The sequence below is a fragment of the Alligator mississippiensis genome, chromosome 2 (genome assembly GCF_030867095.1).
Source record: "Alligator mississippiensis isolate rAllMis1 chromosome 2, rAllMis1, whole genome shotgun sequence".
In the NCBI taxonomy this organism is placed as follows: domain Eukaryota; kingdom Metazoa; phylum Chordata; order Crocodylia; family Alligatoridae; genus Alligator; species Alligator mississippiensis.
In genome coordinates, this window is record NC_081825.1 from 157,000,691 (window position 1) to 157,016,089 (window position 15,399).

Sequence of the window (15,399 nt, forward strand, 5' to 3'; positions counted from 1 at the left end):
TCTAACAAGGGTGCTTTAAAATAAGTAGAATTTAACTGAGAATAAGTTGAATGTTTTCTAGTTGCATTTACCAGCTTAAAGAAGGTTAGAGGTTCTCTATTAAATCCTATAGAATGGTTAAAAAATGTCATAGTTTCATATATTTGAGAATGAGAAGGGGACCACTAGTTAGTCCTACTATATTTTTGAGGTCTTCAGATTTCATCTCATTCTCTATACTGAACCCAATAATTTGGGGAAAAGTAAAGAACTTTAGTTCTTGACAAATATAATTGTTGTGTGGTACAGGGCAGAGAACAGGGTAGACTAAGGATGCCTTGAATCCTTGAGGTCCCTGACATGGCAGGAACTTGATTAGGTAAGGTATACCCAAATAAGCCTGCCTGGGGATCAACTCCATACTGCAGAGGAAGGCATGGCAAACAAGACTGGGTGAAAATCCCTTCCCTTCCTCAGATCTAATCCTTTGGTACTGAGCAAGATTAATCAGCAAAGCACCTAGAAGCAAGAAACGGTGTGGACTTTAGTGTGCTGCAGTGGCTAAGCATAGATCCATCAGAGGAAGACAAGAGGAAAAAAAGACCAGAGAAAAATCCTTCCTGACCCCTGTTGCCCCAAAGCATGAAAATTGATTATAGTCAAGTCTAAAGAAAATATTTTTTCATATTAAATTTAGACTTTTTCATGAGGTTGTTCTTGCCAAAGAGCATATAACATGGTGGACTGTCCTTTTTAAAGGTGAAGTGGGTCTGGTGATAGCTGTCCTTGTGCCTAGCTGATTGTTGCCTGGTGGCCCCTACCAAGGACTAGGAAAAAGTTATAGAAAGAGGCAGGGAGGAGATGATCTCCTGGGGCAGAATGACCAAAAGGAAGGAGCCTTTGGGAGTAGTTGTCTGGAGTGAGTAGAACTGTTTGACATTTTACTGTTTTGTTATGATTGAAGGATAAAATTGTGCCCTGGAAAACTCTGGGTGTGTCAGTAAGTCCTTTCTGGACAGAGGAAAGAGGCCAGCTGCTTACATGCAGGCAAGCAGCTGCTTTCAAAGCACTTTAATGAACACAGTTTTTGTCTGGACAGTAAAATATTAGACTGAAAAACATATTTGAGAAATTAATATTACATGTTTTTCATGGCTTCTCAGGTGCTTTTTGTTACAAAAATTAGAAATATCATTACTAAGAGTATAGTACAATTCCATACAATGAAGTAGTTGATAACTTTCTGGTACAGAGGGGAGTAAATGAGATTCTATTTGGAGGAATTGGGAGTAGATTAAAAATAATGTAGGCCCAGGTGCACAGTCACTGAAGGAAGTAGAGTAGGTTTGAAACTACAGTTATGTTAGAAAGACCAGTGATAGACAGGGTGACAAAAGTAAGCCACTGAGATTTTTTTCAAAGTCTGAGAAAGGGATTTCAAACAACTTGGTAGAGTTTTAGGACATTATTTTAATGTATTGGCAAGCATCTGTGTATTTTCTAATAAGGTCAGGGTTGTATTAATGCATGTGAAAATATCTACTGAATAGGTGAAATGCACAGAATTTTCATTTATGACAATTAATAGAGGATCTTATTTATTTTATGTGATAGAGACTGATGTCATTTGGGGGATGGAGGGTGGTTTTGGTAGGGGGAGAGGGTTATTGTTGGGGCAACAGAAGAATATTTCCTAACTTGCAGAGGTGTGAGTTTTGTCTAGGCAGCTGGAATTGTTGATTGTGTATCTGTGCATTTGTTGCAATATGTTATATGAATGATCTGATCTATAGTACTGAGGATGAGGCAATCTGTCTTTGAGTTTATCCTTCTTTTTATCACAGATATGCACAGGGCTTTGAATCTGTGACAATTATAGGGAGATTTGAAAAAATGTTACCTTGAAACACACCCATATCCTTCCTCATAAAAGCAAGAACATTCCAAAATAGCCTTAAAACTTAATCCAGTGTGAGGGAGTCTCCTTCCAGATGAGTGAAACTTGGCAGGACTGTAGTATTCCTGATGCTCCTCTCTCTTGCTACCCATGATAAAAGGTGTCATTTTCATGGTATTCAAGCCTAGAAAATGCCCTTGTGAACCTAATAACTTATGTGGCCAAGAAACTCTTCTTGGTTATTTCTATACCACAGGATTTTGTATTCACTTTTCAGTATCAGAATAGTTTGGCTACTGTTAGCAATACAATAAAGACTAATCTAAACCTGTGATACGTTATAATTAGTTTTACCCCTCTGGCTACAAGCTCTGCATGACCCACTACTAAGAGCTTTGTACATACACATTAGATATTTATAGGTATAAATTAGAGAGCACAAATACTGTAATTGCACATTCCCAGTGTTGAAAATCTGTCCCTACTCTAAGCATGTTCTCTTTACACTGTGGCACAGAGTTGAGCCTATTCATACTTGTGCTTACATTCATTCTGGAACTGGTATAGTTGCATCGATCTTGGAGAATGGATGTAGAATTCCTCAGCGTACTGAGTGAAGGCCTCAGACTCTTAAAATTGCCAGACAACTTTTTTGCCGGCCTGGTGGCAGTACATGGAGTGCTATGGCAGACTAATGTGACTGCAGATTCAGAACAGCTTGCTGAACGCCTTTATGGAGTAAAAAAGGAAGTTTGTAACTGTCTTGTTTTTGTTTTTATAAATATTGTGTGGCCAGATCTCCTGTTGTGTCTTAGGCTTGTAATCTTATGAACCTTTTCTGTATTCCCACTGAGCCCCTCTGTAAGGCATCTCTCTGTTGTCTTCTCTCTTCTGTTTCACCTGCTTCAAGTTTGACTTTTTTCACTTGCCCCCTTTGCATATATCCTGACTAGTCCATTGTTTTTCAGTTGTGCCAATATGTGGCTAAAGCTCTTTTCCAACCTGTGAAATAGATCCAAGTAAACTGTAAATTTACTTTTTGGTTTCTTTAGAGAGCCCATAACCAAAGTGTCTGAGCACTCTTGTCTGGAGAGCTTCTCTACCATTAGCTACTTCTCTTCCCTGTTATGTATACTGTGTGGCATCAGCCTTTTCCTGGAAGTTTATCATCTGCATGCTTTTAGGTGATCTCTATCATGGCAATTCCCTTGCAGATCCTCTGATCTCATGGATCTCAGCCTTTAAAAGAGGCTGTTTCCCTGATTCAATTGATGGCAAGTTCTCAAGATATTCTGAAGCTGGATCCCTTCATAGGGCTTCTGTCTAGGTTGATTGTCCCCTTTTTGGTTTTGCTCCTCACCCTTCCTGCTTCTGATCTAGGACTCTGAGACATGAGAGTCTCCTTATCAGATTCAGTACGTTATTTCCCAAACACTGTTTCTGCTACCTAAGAATCCTGTTTGCTTACTAAATAGCTTATTTAATTTATTAGTGTTTCTAAAGATTAATGTTCCTTACATATGTGAGGCAGGATTTAGTCACAGATGTATTCAGTGCGTTAGTTCTGAGCAAATGGATTACTAATAAATATCTCAAGTGCACATGACTCATTTATGACCTTTACTGACAAATACCAAGCCCCTTTTCCTATAGAACTGTGCTGGATCAAAAAATGCATTTACTTAAAATAACATCATTTACAAGCAGAACTATGGCTGGAAACAATATAATACCCTGCAGCCAGGTTTTATAACTTACAAAATCTTGAATTCCACTGAATGAGCCTGTCCCCTTTGTTTTTGTTCCGTCGTTGCATAGAGCCTACAAGCACTGAAGATGTATCAAGGTCCCATAGGGTGCCAGTGTGATAGCATATAATAGATGGCACTGCAACTTGTCCAAAAAACTGTTCTCAATAGGAAGAGATAACAGGCGTCTTGGAGACTTTAAACTTTTACGTTATTACTATTGTAAACTGTAGAATTTTGGACCATTACTGCAAATATCTTTGGTAATTTTTGTAGAAATGTTTTGATCTGTTTAATTCCTACTCCTCTTAGGGATCAATAGGACTTTGACAGAAAACACATAGGTCTGCAAAAAGAGCATCCCAGTAGACTAACACAGTCCTCAGCTTTTTTATTATTATTAACAGTAATCTCTAATGGATATATGCTCTTAGGTTTGCTAAATGACACTGGCACAGAGTAAAAATTATTTTGGCTAACTGGCTTATCCCGAAGGTAATTTTGTGGTTTATTCATGAAGTAACTCTGAATTAGAATGCTAAACAGTTCTAAAATGTACTACAAAAGTATTTAACCTTGATTAAATCACAGCTTTTAGTTTTATTTCTTTAATCCCTGTAAAAGAGATTTGATAAACCACAGAAATTGGCTATGAATTCTGCACCTGCTATAACTTACCATTTGGAATTTGTCTTATGTCTTTTGTAAAATACCCAAGTGTATTTTTACCAGTCCACATAGTACACTCCGTTCTTTCTACTGCTCCAGTGCAATGTGTCCATTTGCTTTCAGAAAGCCATTCCAAGGTTTGCTTCCCCTTGACATAGATCAGGGCTGTTCAATTTCTGAGCTACCCTGAGCCACAGGTTGCATGGGCAGCCCCCGGCCCCCGCTGTGTATACAGTGTGGGCAGCCCAGAGCCCAGTTCCCTCCTGCCCAGAGTGCACTACTCCTCCCCTTCCAGTCATGTGTGTTGCACACCTGCAGTGTGGGCACCCTGGTTTTTTCCCTTGTTGTGAGCAACTCAAGCTTCTTCTCCACCATGCACACAGCATGGGTACCCCCTCCCACTGTGCTGCCCTGCTCCCAGGAGTAAGGTCAGGAAGTGGAAACTGGAAGAGGGAAGGGGAGCCTGAAGATATAAGCAATGGTGGGAGGGAGGGAGGGAGAAGGGTGTGAGGTGGCAGCTGGGTGGGAGCCCGTGGGAAGTATGCTAACCCATTAGGAGCCATATTCAGTCCGCAGGCCACCGGTTGGACAGCCTGACATAGATTTTCAAAGATCAGTTTCTTGATAGGTGTTGCTTTCATTTTCACAAGAAGAAAATGAAAGTATCTCCTTGCAGACAGTTGATTATATAATAGCTGCATCTAAAGACTGTGCTATAGGCCCAGGTGTAACAAGCAGTTTCTGTATCCTGGTCAGCAGCAGTGGCCAGATTAGTGGCAGTGGCCACTAGGGCTGTGTGAAATTTTGCTGGCAGTTTCATTTAGCCGCTGTTTCGACTCATTTCAAGCTCAAAACAGCAAAATCGAAATGAAACAAAGAGCTTCAAAATGGCCTTGAAACGAAACAAGGCAGGTTGAAACATTTCAAAATTTTCAAAATGTTTTGAAGCTCAAGATGGGCTTGCCTGCAGGGAAACAGGAACTAAAGTAAGGAGCAGGAGGGGGAAGGGCGGGAAGGAGTGCTCTCATTCTTGACTGTGGAGCTGGCCAGTGACTGTGATCCTTCCCTGAGGTCCCTTCCAATCCCAGTGCTCTGGGGGAAGGATGGAAAAACTGCATAAGAGGCAGCATTGTTTGAACTGCCCTGCTTTCTGCCTTGGTGTCAGTTACTGAGCTGTGTGTTCCAGTTTTTGCCTATCAACAGCTAGAGGTGCAGGGCCCCAGAACCCAGAAGCCCCTGCACCTATCTCCTGGAAAGCTGGCAGGCATTGTGGCCTCAGCAGGGGCTAGCAAGCCTGCAGCTTTCATCCTGCTGTGCCTTAACACACACACAGTCTCACCCATGTCATGAGTTTGGCTTATCCACAGCTTAGGTGCAGGGGTTTTGGGGAAACTGCACCTCATCTCCTTGAAACTTGGCAGGCTTCATGTGCTCAGAAGTGGCTAGTATACGTACAAGTTTCATCCAAATCAGGCTAGAAATGACAAAGTTATAGGCTGTTTCAAGCTTCCCCATTATAGCCTATGGGTGAAACGTTGAAACAGCGTCGAAACAGCAAAACTGTTTCGATGAAATGGAACAGCGGTTTCAAATCAAAACGAAACACTGTTCCATCGAAACGGAATAGTGCCATTTCTCATAGCCCTAGTTGCCACCATTCTTGTGCCTACTCAAAACTGGCACCTGGAATCAATGCCCCTGTCACCCACCCCTAATTATGCTATTGGTCTAAGATAATCTAACCTTTCACCAGATGAACCATAACATTGTGTCCATAAGGGGGGAAGTGAGGTACTTATTTACTTAACTTTGTGTTATTTGTATTTTATACAGTTTTAGTGCCCAGTACCTTAACTCTTTCTTTAACATTAATCTTTTCTCACAAAAATGTTGATGGCTGTATCCATATCTTCCTATGTTATGGTAATGCAACACAATTATTTTGTGCTGATGGGATGCAATAAGGGGAAAAGAATAGGGACCAGAGAAGTGCATCTGAAAGCAATTCATATTCCCAAAGAGGCTGCTTCCTAGCCAAGCAATTCTGTGCACAGTTGTGAATCTAAGTATTGGCACATCCTCTGTGCTTCTGCCCTCATATTTGCAAGTCTGGAGAATCTGTGGTGGTTGTGTTGGTTTTTATAACAACAAAGAAATGGTCCAGAGATTCTTTCCCCTGAAAATGTTGAAAGGCTGATACAGTTTCTGGCATTTTAGGACATTTTTTTAAAGAGAAGTGAAATGGAAAATCAAATTTAGATGAGAGGAGCATTTGATGGGGATTTTCTTTTCCTTTTCCCTCATTTTGTTTTTCTCTTTCTTTAAAGGGTATTGCAGGGAGTTTGGTGCTCCTGCTACTTTAAGGAAATTCAGGATGCAGAAGAAGCAGGCTGCATGGTGGGCAAGGGCAAATGACCGAAAAGGGACTGAGCATGCAGGATATAAGCCCGGGGCTTGTGGTGGACAGGCAGTCTAGCCCTGGGGGCCATGGAGGGAATTGCTCCTGAGCTGATGATAGCAGGGAGCCTCTAGTAAAGCATCCCAACTGCTTGGGGTAAGGCAACTTTAGGGCTGGGGAAGCACTGGTGGTTTAGGGTTTGAGACTAGGGACAGTGGAGGTCTCAGCTGGCCCAGGAGTGGGGCCAGGGACCAAGGGATAGGGGCCAAGCCAAGGAACAAGGTCACAGCCACAAAGCAAGGAGAGCAGGTGGGGTCAGGGACCTGTAGCCCACAAGGGGCAAGAAGCAGGGTCAGGGACCCATAACTCGAGAGGGGCAAGAACAAGTAGGGCCAGGGAGCCCATACCTCAGGAGCAGCAGAGTAAGTTGGAAGAGACTGAACCCTAAGGCCAGGAGGGGTAGAAAATGCATGCCTAAGCCCGAGAGGGCCAGAGGTTGTTCAAGGTACAGAAGCCCAAGCCCAGACAGGGCTGGGAGGTTTAACTACACCAGGGCTGGAGTTCCCAACAGTGGTAGAGACCATTCCAGGTTTAGGGGCCTGCATTGATTGGAGTTGATATTGGGGCTGAAAGCCCATGGATGAAGGATTGAATGGATTGGATGATGGGGCTTAATGTCCAATGATTAGTAACACCTGGGAGGCTTGAGCATGGCTTTAAGGGGAGATGAGGAGGCCAAGTAATTAGCCCTTAAGGTGATGACCAGTGAAACCTGTGTTTATGAATGAGATCTCACTTGGGAAGACCTGGGGCAGGTTCCCATTTTCCTAAAACCATAATTATATCAAGGTGTGGAAGGAAAGTTGAAGGGGAGATAGCTTAAAGAAAGTAAAGGTGATAAGGGAGGGCAGGGGTGCCATGACCACCCCTGGGATGGGACTGTATTGCAGAAGGAAAATAAATATGCTGGAGAGTAGAAGGCATAGAGGAATAGGTCTACTGTTAGAAGAAAGGGAACTACGAGCTGTCAAAGCTGTTCTTCTGTCATCAGGCCGGGTTTGTCAACCCCAGAATATTTTTTTTTTTTTAACTGACAATCTGAAAACTTTTGACAGATAACAAAAAATAATTACTGAGATTTTTTTTTACATAATGTAATCCAGTCAGTAAGTGTGCACTGCCCGCACTTTGTGGAGGGGTTTGCCCCCTGTCTCCCTCGAGGGGATGTACTGCACTGAGTCCCTGAGGAGGCTGATATGAAATAAACCAAGGAGACCTCCATCCAGTCAGCTTCATGTTACTGGTGTCACTCCAGGGGATATATAGGGAATGTGTGTGCCACAAGGTGAACAGGAAGCGGGGGAAATTGAGTACAGGATGGGGTCACTGAAAGCCCCGTCCCCTGTGCTCAGACATGCTGTCTGCCAGCCAGACCCGGCCTTGCTTGCCACCGATCCCCTGAGAGCAAGTGAGGAGGAATCCTGCCTGACACACATGCAATACCCAAGGATTTCCACTTTCCAAAGGTCCTGGGGGGATCAGGGTTGGCAAGTGTCCATAAAAATACTTCAATGTCCATATAATTTATGGACAAGGGTTTTTAACCAGTACTTTCATGGATTGTCTGTAAATTTGTGGTAGGTTGGCAACCCTGCGTTGGGCGTGGAAGCTGCTTCAGACAGGTTTTTTTTGTTTGTTTTAATTGAAAACCTCACTTTTGTTCCTTCCATCTAAATATTTCAAGTTCATTTTATCTGAATGTTTCTCTTTTTTTGCATTTGAGTATGGAAAGGCATAACATCTGGTTCCGTACTTGTCTATACCATGCATTATTAATCTTGACAATATAAATCTGATACTAACCACATCTTAATCTGTTTTGGGGTTTCCATCACAAAGCAGATTGTTCAAAACATTTTTTTCATAATCAGATGTTGTTTAAACCCTTAAAAAAAGAAAATTATGGTTTGGTGATGGTTGTTAAACAGCAGGGAAAGCTCAGGTTTGCTTCCAAAGGATTCTTGAGAAGTGACTCTTAAACACTGTGTAAAAGGTAATTGCTTTTCCATTGCAAAATTTAAAGAAGCGAGAGAGAGAGAATGATTTTCCAGGTGTCAGATAAACATCGTTTTAAATAATACATCTACAGTCAAAAGCTCAGTGAATACCCTTATTCGGAAAATAACAATTGGAAAATAAAGTAGCTATCCCAATAGCACATCACCTCATTCAAAAAGAATGTAAGAGGTTGCAATCAAAGGGTTATAGAAATAGAGTATTTATCCATAGCTGACTGCATCCGGATGATACAGCTTATACCAATAATTGCTATTCTATTTTAGTGTATGGCTAGAATATTTGCATATTAAAGTTAGGATGGTTTTTTTCTCTTATTACTAGGTGTTATAATTGTTCTGGGAAGTACTACAGACCAGAAAGCATTTGTGTCTTTTATTAGTCTGACAAGACAAAAGTGAGTTGCCACCACCGCCAAAAAACAAAACAAAACAGCCAACCAAAACAAAAAGAGCTCCCCCCCCCCCCTTTTTTTTTTTTTTTGGACAAATAAGTCCAGGTTTTAAGATTGTATTCTCTGTGATGTGTTGCCACTCTTCAAAGAAATCTCAATATGAAAATGGAAGGCACATACATAATTTTGCCAATTGATGACAAGTTTTTTAAAAATGAAATAAATCTGGCACAAAGTTTGTTCTTTCGGGATTTACAGTCCCAATGTACTTGTATTCTCTAGGACATTAAGTGTTTTATTCATAGACCTGGGTGGAACATTGGAAATTTATTTCCAAAAGAGCTATGCAAAAAACGTTTTCTACATAAAGGACAACTGGTGTGAGGTTTGAAGGAGAAGAAATATTTTCCCCGCAAAATTTATGTTTTCACCAAAAGTGTATCAGTTTTCAACAGTGAAATTGAAGCTTGTGGGTCTCAGTGAAGGGCACAGCTAGGTCAGCAGAGAGATTTTGCTTGTTTTAGCATTTTTTATTTGCTGAGTTTTACCAGTTGTGATCAATCCTGTTCAAACAAAGTGAAATTTGCTCTTTTGAAGATAACTCGCATGAAACAAAACTCACCTTTTCTAAGATAACTTAAATAGTGCACAATGTCCTTTGCACCATTTAAGTCCTACTGCAGTCCTCCAAACAGGGTTTTCAGTAGGACTTAAATGGTGCCTAGGCTTTGTATTGGCTAGTCTCCATCAGGCTGAATTTCAGCCACACAAATTCTGAGAAAATGGGGTTTGTTAGCTGGATTGGTAGTGAGGAAAACATAGCTAGTAATACAGCAAAACACCAACTAAATTTGGCAAGTCATTTATTCTTTCATAAAACAGCTATTTTGTTTCAGAGCTGGAGGTAAGATAAGCAAATCTTTTCTACTTTTTTTCTTTTATGATGGATGACATGGAGAGCCCTCTCAGGTCCTGTTGTTTATGTTACTGTAGCAAAAGTAACAGAAAAATCTAAGGAACAACAACCAAAAAAAGGATAGAAAGATAAAAGCTCTTGTCTCTATTCCGCTATAGAGGTGATTGTTTCAGTGACAAGTAATTTATCTCCATACCGTAATCTTTTGCATGGAAAATGTCAGCTACATGATAATCAGAGATCCGGGTTTTCCATCCATGACAGAAAAATGTGGTAAAACCTAGATTTTCTCATTTTAAGGAGAAAAACAGTGGGTTTCCCCTTGCAGAGGAGGCTGGCAGAGTTCCAGTGTGCAAGGGGCTGGCGGGAGTGGGAGGAGGGAGGTCAGACAGGGGTCATCATGTGCATGTGCATATATACACATGCACATGGTCGCCAGGCAGCCTGGAGAGCAGTTCGCTGCAGGTAAGTCTGGCCAGGATGGGGATTGAGGCCCCCATAGTGAGGTAGGAAGTGAGTTGGGCAGGGCTGGGGGTGCTGCCCAACACGAGCGGTGCTTGGGGCCTAGGGCCAGAAAGCATGGCCACAGCCCAGGCAGGGAGTGGGATGGGGCCATAGGTAGCTTGTCCAGGGGGCAGAGGGGTGCTGGCTCCCTGCTGTTGCATGCACTCCTGGGGGCAGTATGGGAGGCACAGACAGGGGTGGGGAAGTTTGATGCTGCTGCTGAGAGCCCTGCACCATCATGGCAAAGCACCCCCTGACCACCTGGCAGCACTGAGAGGCACAACTCCACACTGCCACTCCCACTGCTGCCAGATGGGCAGGGGGTGCTTCTGTATGGTGGTGCGGGGCTCACAGTGGCAGCATCGAGCTTCCTTGCTCTGTCCTACCACACCGGGTCTCACCCTTTGGGATGTAGAGGCCCTGGAGGGAGGGCAGCAGGGTGGGGAGCCTGAGCTTGCAGTGGGTAGCCCACATCTGCCCTCTCCCCCTTGGGCTCTGCTTGGGCTGTACTGATTGCTGGGGAGGAGGAGCCGGGCTCCATGTCCTGCTGTACCACAGCAGCTACCTCCCACGTGCAGCAGCCAGGACTTAGGCACTGCTGCAGGGTGGGGGAGAGCAGAGGGCTGTGGATCTAGGTCCCTGACCCCATAGCTGTGGCAGCATGGCTGTGGGTGGGTTGTGAGGAGCACTGGAACGACCAGGGGGACTGTGGGTGGGGAGTGAGGGGCTCCAGTAGGGCTGGGGGGCTGTGAGGCAGGAGTGAGGGGCAATGGCATGGGCAGGGCACCGGCATATCGGGGCTGCTCAGCGCCACAAAGCAGTGGGGGGTGGGGAGAGCTGGACCTGGACCTGTGTCCTGGTAAGCAAAGAGGCAGGGGGAGCTCTGATTTTTTTCTATGATAAACTCAAAATCAAATGTCAAAATCTATAGGTATTTAGAATTTATTTTATTATCATGACTGAAGCACTAGTAGGCTTCCAAATTGCTTTAAAATGGTAAATATATCAATAAAACATTGTGTTCAACTGCTACCCATATAGAGAGCAGTGCTTTATTTTAATCATGGAATTTGAGGGTTTTAATTGGATTTTGGAGGTTTTAATTGGATAATTTGTAGGTTTTTTAAATCAGAGAATTTGTGATTTTTTTTTTTTATTTATTTTTAAACAGAGAAAACCAGGATCTCTGCTGATAATAGGTTCTCTATTATTTCATGTATGTATATCACAGAATCGTAATAAAGTCACCTTAAACTTTCCATCTACTCGAAGTCAGTAACTACCAAGGGCAGAAGTTGCCATTATGATAATAGAAGCAGTGACAGATGCAAGGAAAGAGAGAGAGTTGTTTCTCTGGTATTGCATAATATAGTAAAGAGAAAGATGCTAGATTTCATTGTGAGCTACGCAAGGGTATCATGAGCAGTAGGAACTCAGGAGAATCCAGGTCTTGAGAGGAAGTGGGCAGAATGAATGAGAGCAAAGGGTGTGTATAGCTAGAGATAAGCTGACATGGGGAAGGCAGTGATTTACTGCTGACATGGGTCAGAAGCAAACCGCTCTTTTTCGGAAGAAAGTTGAGACACAAGCGAGTCTTGAAGCCACTGTTTCTTCTCTGCTTTGGTCCTAGGGCATTGTAGCAATGGGCCACCTCTGCTATAGGCTATGTGCTATAGATGTCCAGCTTGTCTGTAAAAACATGCAAAATAGGATTAGATCCAAAGTGAGAGGGAAACTTGGGGCATGTCATAAATCTTTGTGGGCCACTATGCATAAAGACGTGTTTCTCCAATTCAGTTGAAAGGATTCAGAGAAATTGGGAATCCTTGGGAAAGCTGTCATTCCTAACATATTTTTGGCAGGGATAGAAGAGCCCTTTCAGCTTCACCATAAACAATTATTGTTATTGTGAAGCAATAATCAGCCATTATGAACAGCTTTACAGCTAAATATGTAGGAGGGAAAAATCAGCTGACTTACAGCCAATTACATAATCAATATAGTATGAAGACCTGGGCACAGGGACATAGTAACAGTGATTCAGAAAATCAGAGACATGTATTTCTAGGTGTTTCCAAAAGATGAATATAACATAAAAACTATTTGGCTCGCATTTTTCTGTTAAACCTGTCTTTGTTGGTAACCTGTGCCGCTTTCTATCTTGATCTCTTCATGCAATGGACTGGCATAAGATTGCTTCTACTTGTGAGGGCTGAGCAAGGAGAGAAAAGCATATGGGTAATTTGGTGTCAGACAGCCAAAACAAAAGGATCAGAGGTTTATAGGGAGAATAGTCCTTGACAGTGCTGGAGATGTGCCATAGGGATGTGCTGCTGGTGGCCATATGGAATATCTTAGCTTCACAATCTCTGCTATTCTTCTGCCATCTTTCATCTGTGCCAGTATGTACAAAATGTTATTCTTGACCCATCTGTTCTGAAACTGTCATCCAGTTCATTCTGGGTGGATCACTGAAGCAGCTTTTTTGCTTGGCTTATTAGTGGAAGGAGAGGTAGCTCTGCATTCATATTTTTACAGTTCTCTGTTGCTAAGATCCCCAACATGCATACAGTTTCTTAAGTTCATCCCTAGGTTACATGCAAGTGTGTTGCATTATGACTACATAGTGAATTAACACTCTTAGCCTTCCTGGTTTATTGCAATGTTCTTAGAAAATGTTTAGGGAGAAGCTGGCCTTTTGTGAGGGAAGGAAGGAAGGAAACATACTTCTCCTTATACTTTGAGTTCGACTCCTCCCTTCTCTATGGAGGAGTAAAGGCTTTGAGAGAGAAACCTGCTGACCGGAGAGGTGGTAGAAGGAATTAGCAGCCATTTTCAAGAGCTGAGGGGAAAGAATAGCCAGCTCTGCATTACTAATGTCTTTCAGGATGTGGGAGACCCACATTTAATTTCCTATTCTGTATCAGGGAGTTCAAACCCGTATTCTTAGAGTGTATGAGTCAACAGACTATGAGGTATTCTTGGATGAGGACATTTTCATTCACTTCGCTTTAAGTGTTCCATATGAAGTAGAATTGCTTCAAGATTGACTCTGCTAGACTGATGAAGAAAATGTGTATTTTTGCAAATGTCTTAAAAACTCCACCCTGGCTGGAGTGTGACAAAAGTCACCACAAAATCATGTCCAGAAGGTTATAGGGGGCTGCTTCTTAGCTCTTTCCACCCCCAAAAGAGTCTGACTTTCAGTGGGACAGGCTTATTAAGAGGCTTGCTCAGTCCAGTTGCTCACAAGCCACTTGCAGTGGCAGTGGCCAGTCACGTGCTCTCCATGGCTGTGGTTAGAACTCCTACAGTGCTGCCATGACTGCCAGAATGCCAGGTCTTGCCAGTGTTCTGGCAGCAGTGAATGATACACGTACTCTGGCAGCTAGAGTGGAGGTAGCAGGTCTATGCAGGACTCCTGATAACTTATGTCAGGGTGTCTCTTATGCTAAGAACCTTTTACTTTTTTGGGACTTAATTGTTTACACTGGGGATCACCTGACACAAAGCTCTTTGCTTAATTCACAAGAAGGCTGACTCCTAGAAGCATAAATGGGAGCAAACTAATTTATTCTAAAACACTAGAAATTTAGTGCACAACCATCCAGTGAATTGTGACATGGCAGCCCTTAAGAGAGGAGTGTATAAAGGAAGAGAAGAACTCCATAAATACAATGACATTTAGATTTTTATTTTTAGTGTTGCATGATTGACAGATATCTGTGGAGCAGTGATGTGCATGGAGAGATACAGTGCTAGAAACAGTATGGGCTGATGTCACTGCTTTGTGATGACAGTTCCCTGGCTTTCTGTTGTATGTCTTCTGTCTGACATACTGTGTTATGTGTCATCTTTCTTTTGTTTCCTGTAGCTTGTTTCTTCCCCCCTCCCCCTATGCTTTGCTCCAACATACAGAACTGAAGAAATGTAAACAAACCTTTTATAAGAAATATTTCTTATTCCATTCTAGTTAAAAGAAAAATAAATTGTACAAGTGGCCCAAGTTAGGGCATGTCCCAAAATAAGGAAAAACTGCCAAAATAAAATAGGCCACTTCGTATTTGACATTTCTGCCTCCTAGAATGGGGCTTCTTCATTCTGGCAAGTTCACTGGAATAGAAACTAAGTCTTTTCTTTCTCATTATGGGTCTTCAAAATGAGTCCAATAGCAAACCTATGCAGGGTTGTTTCAGAGTGGGAAATGAAAATTTAAAAGATTTAAAAATAACTTATCTACATGTAGCCTGGGTACACCTGGGGGTGTGTGGCCTGTCCTCTGATGACAGTAATGGTGGTGGTGGTCAGGCAGGGTGCCGAGGAAGGGGTCAGCTACTAGAGTGGCTTCTTCCCCTCTATAGAGAGCTAGGCTGAAACCAAATGCTTAAATATATACAATTTATTACAAGAATAAATACAGATACTTAATATAAAACATATATGTTAAGCCTTGTAAATATTTTAATACTATATATAATATTCCACAATTCACATAGAATACCAAATAACTTACAACCTATACAACACAGTTAACACATAGGGATAATGACCTATATAACCCAAGTAAATTAACAACAATATTTCTTTAAACTTTCCCCTATAAAAATACCAATATACACACGGAGGCATTAAAACACACAAACCATATAAACCCCCTTTAAAGAATACCCCTAGCTAGGTGGTCCTTAACTCAACGACAACCTCAAATAAGGGAGTGCACTCAGCACCTCCCCAAGGGGTTTCCCTGGAGCCCCTCCCCTTTAGGGCCCTGGGATGTGGACACGCCCCTCCCGCAATGGAGGGTGGAGGCGGCAGACT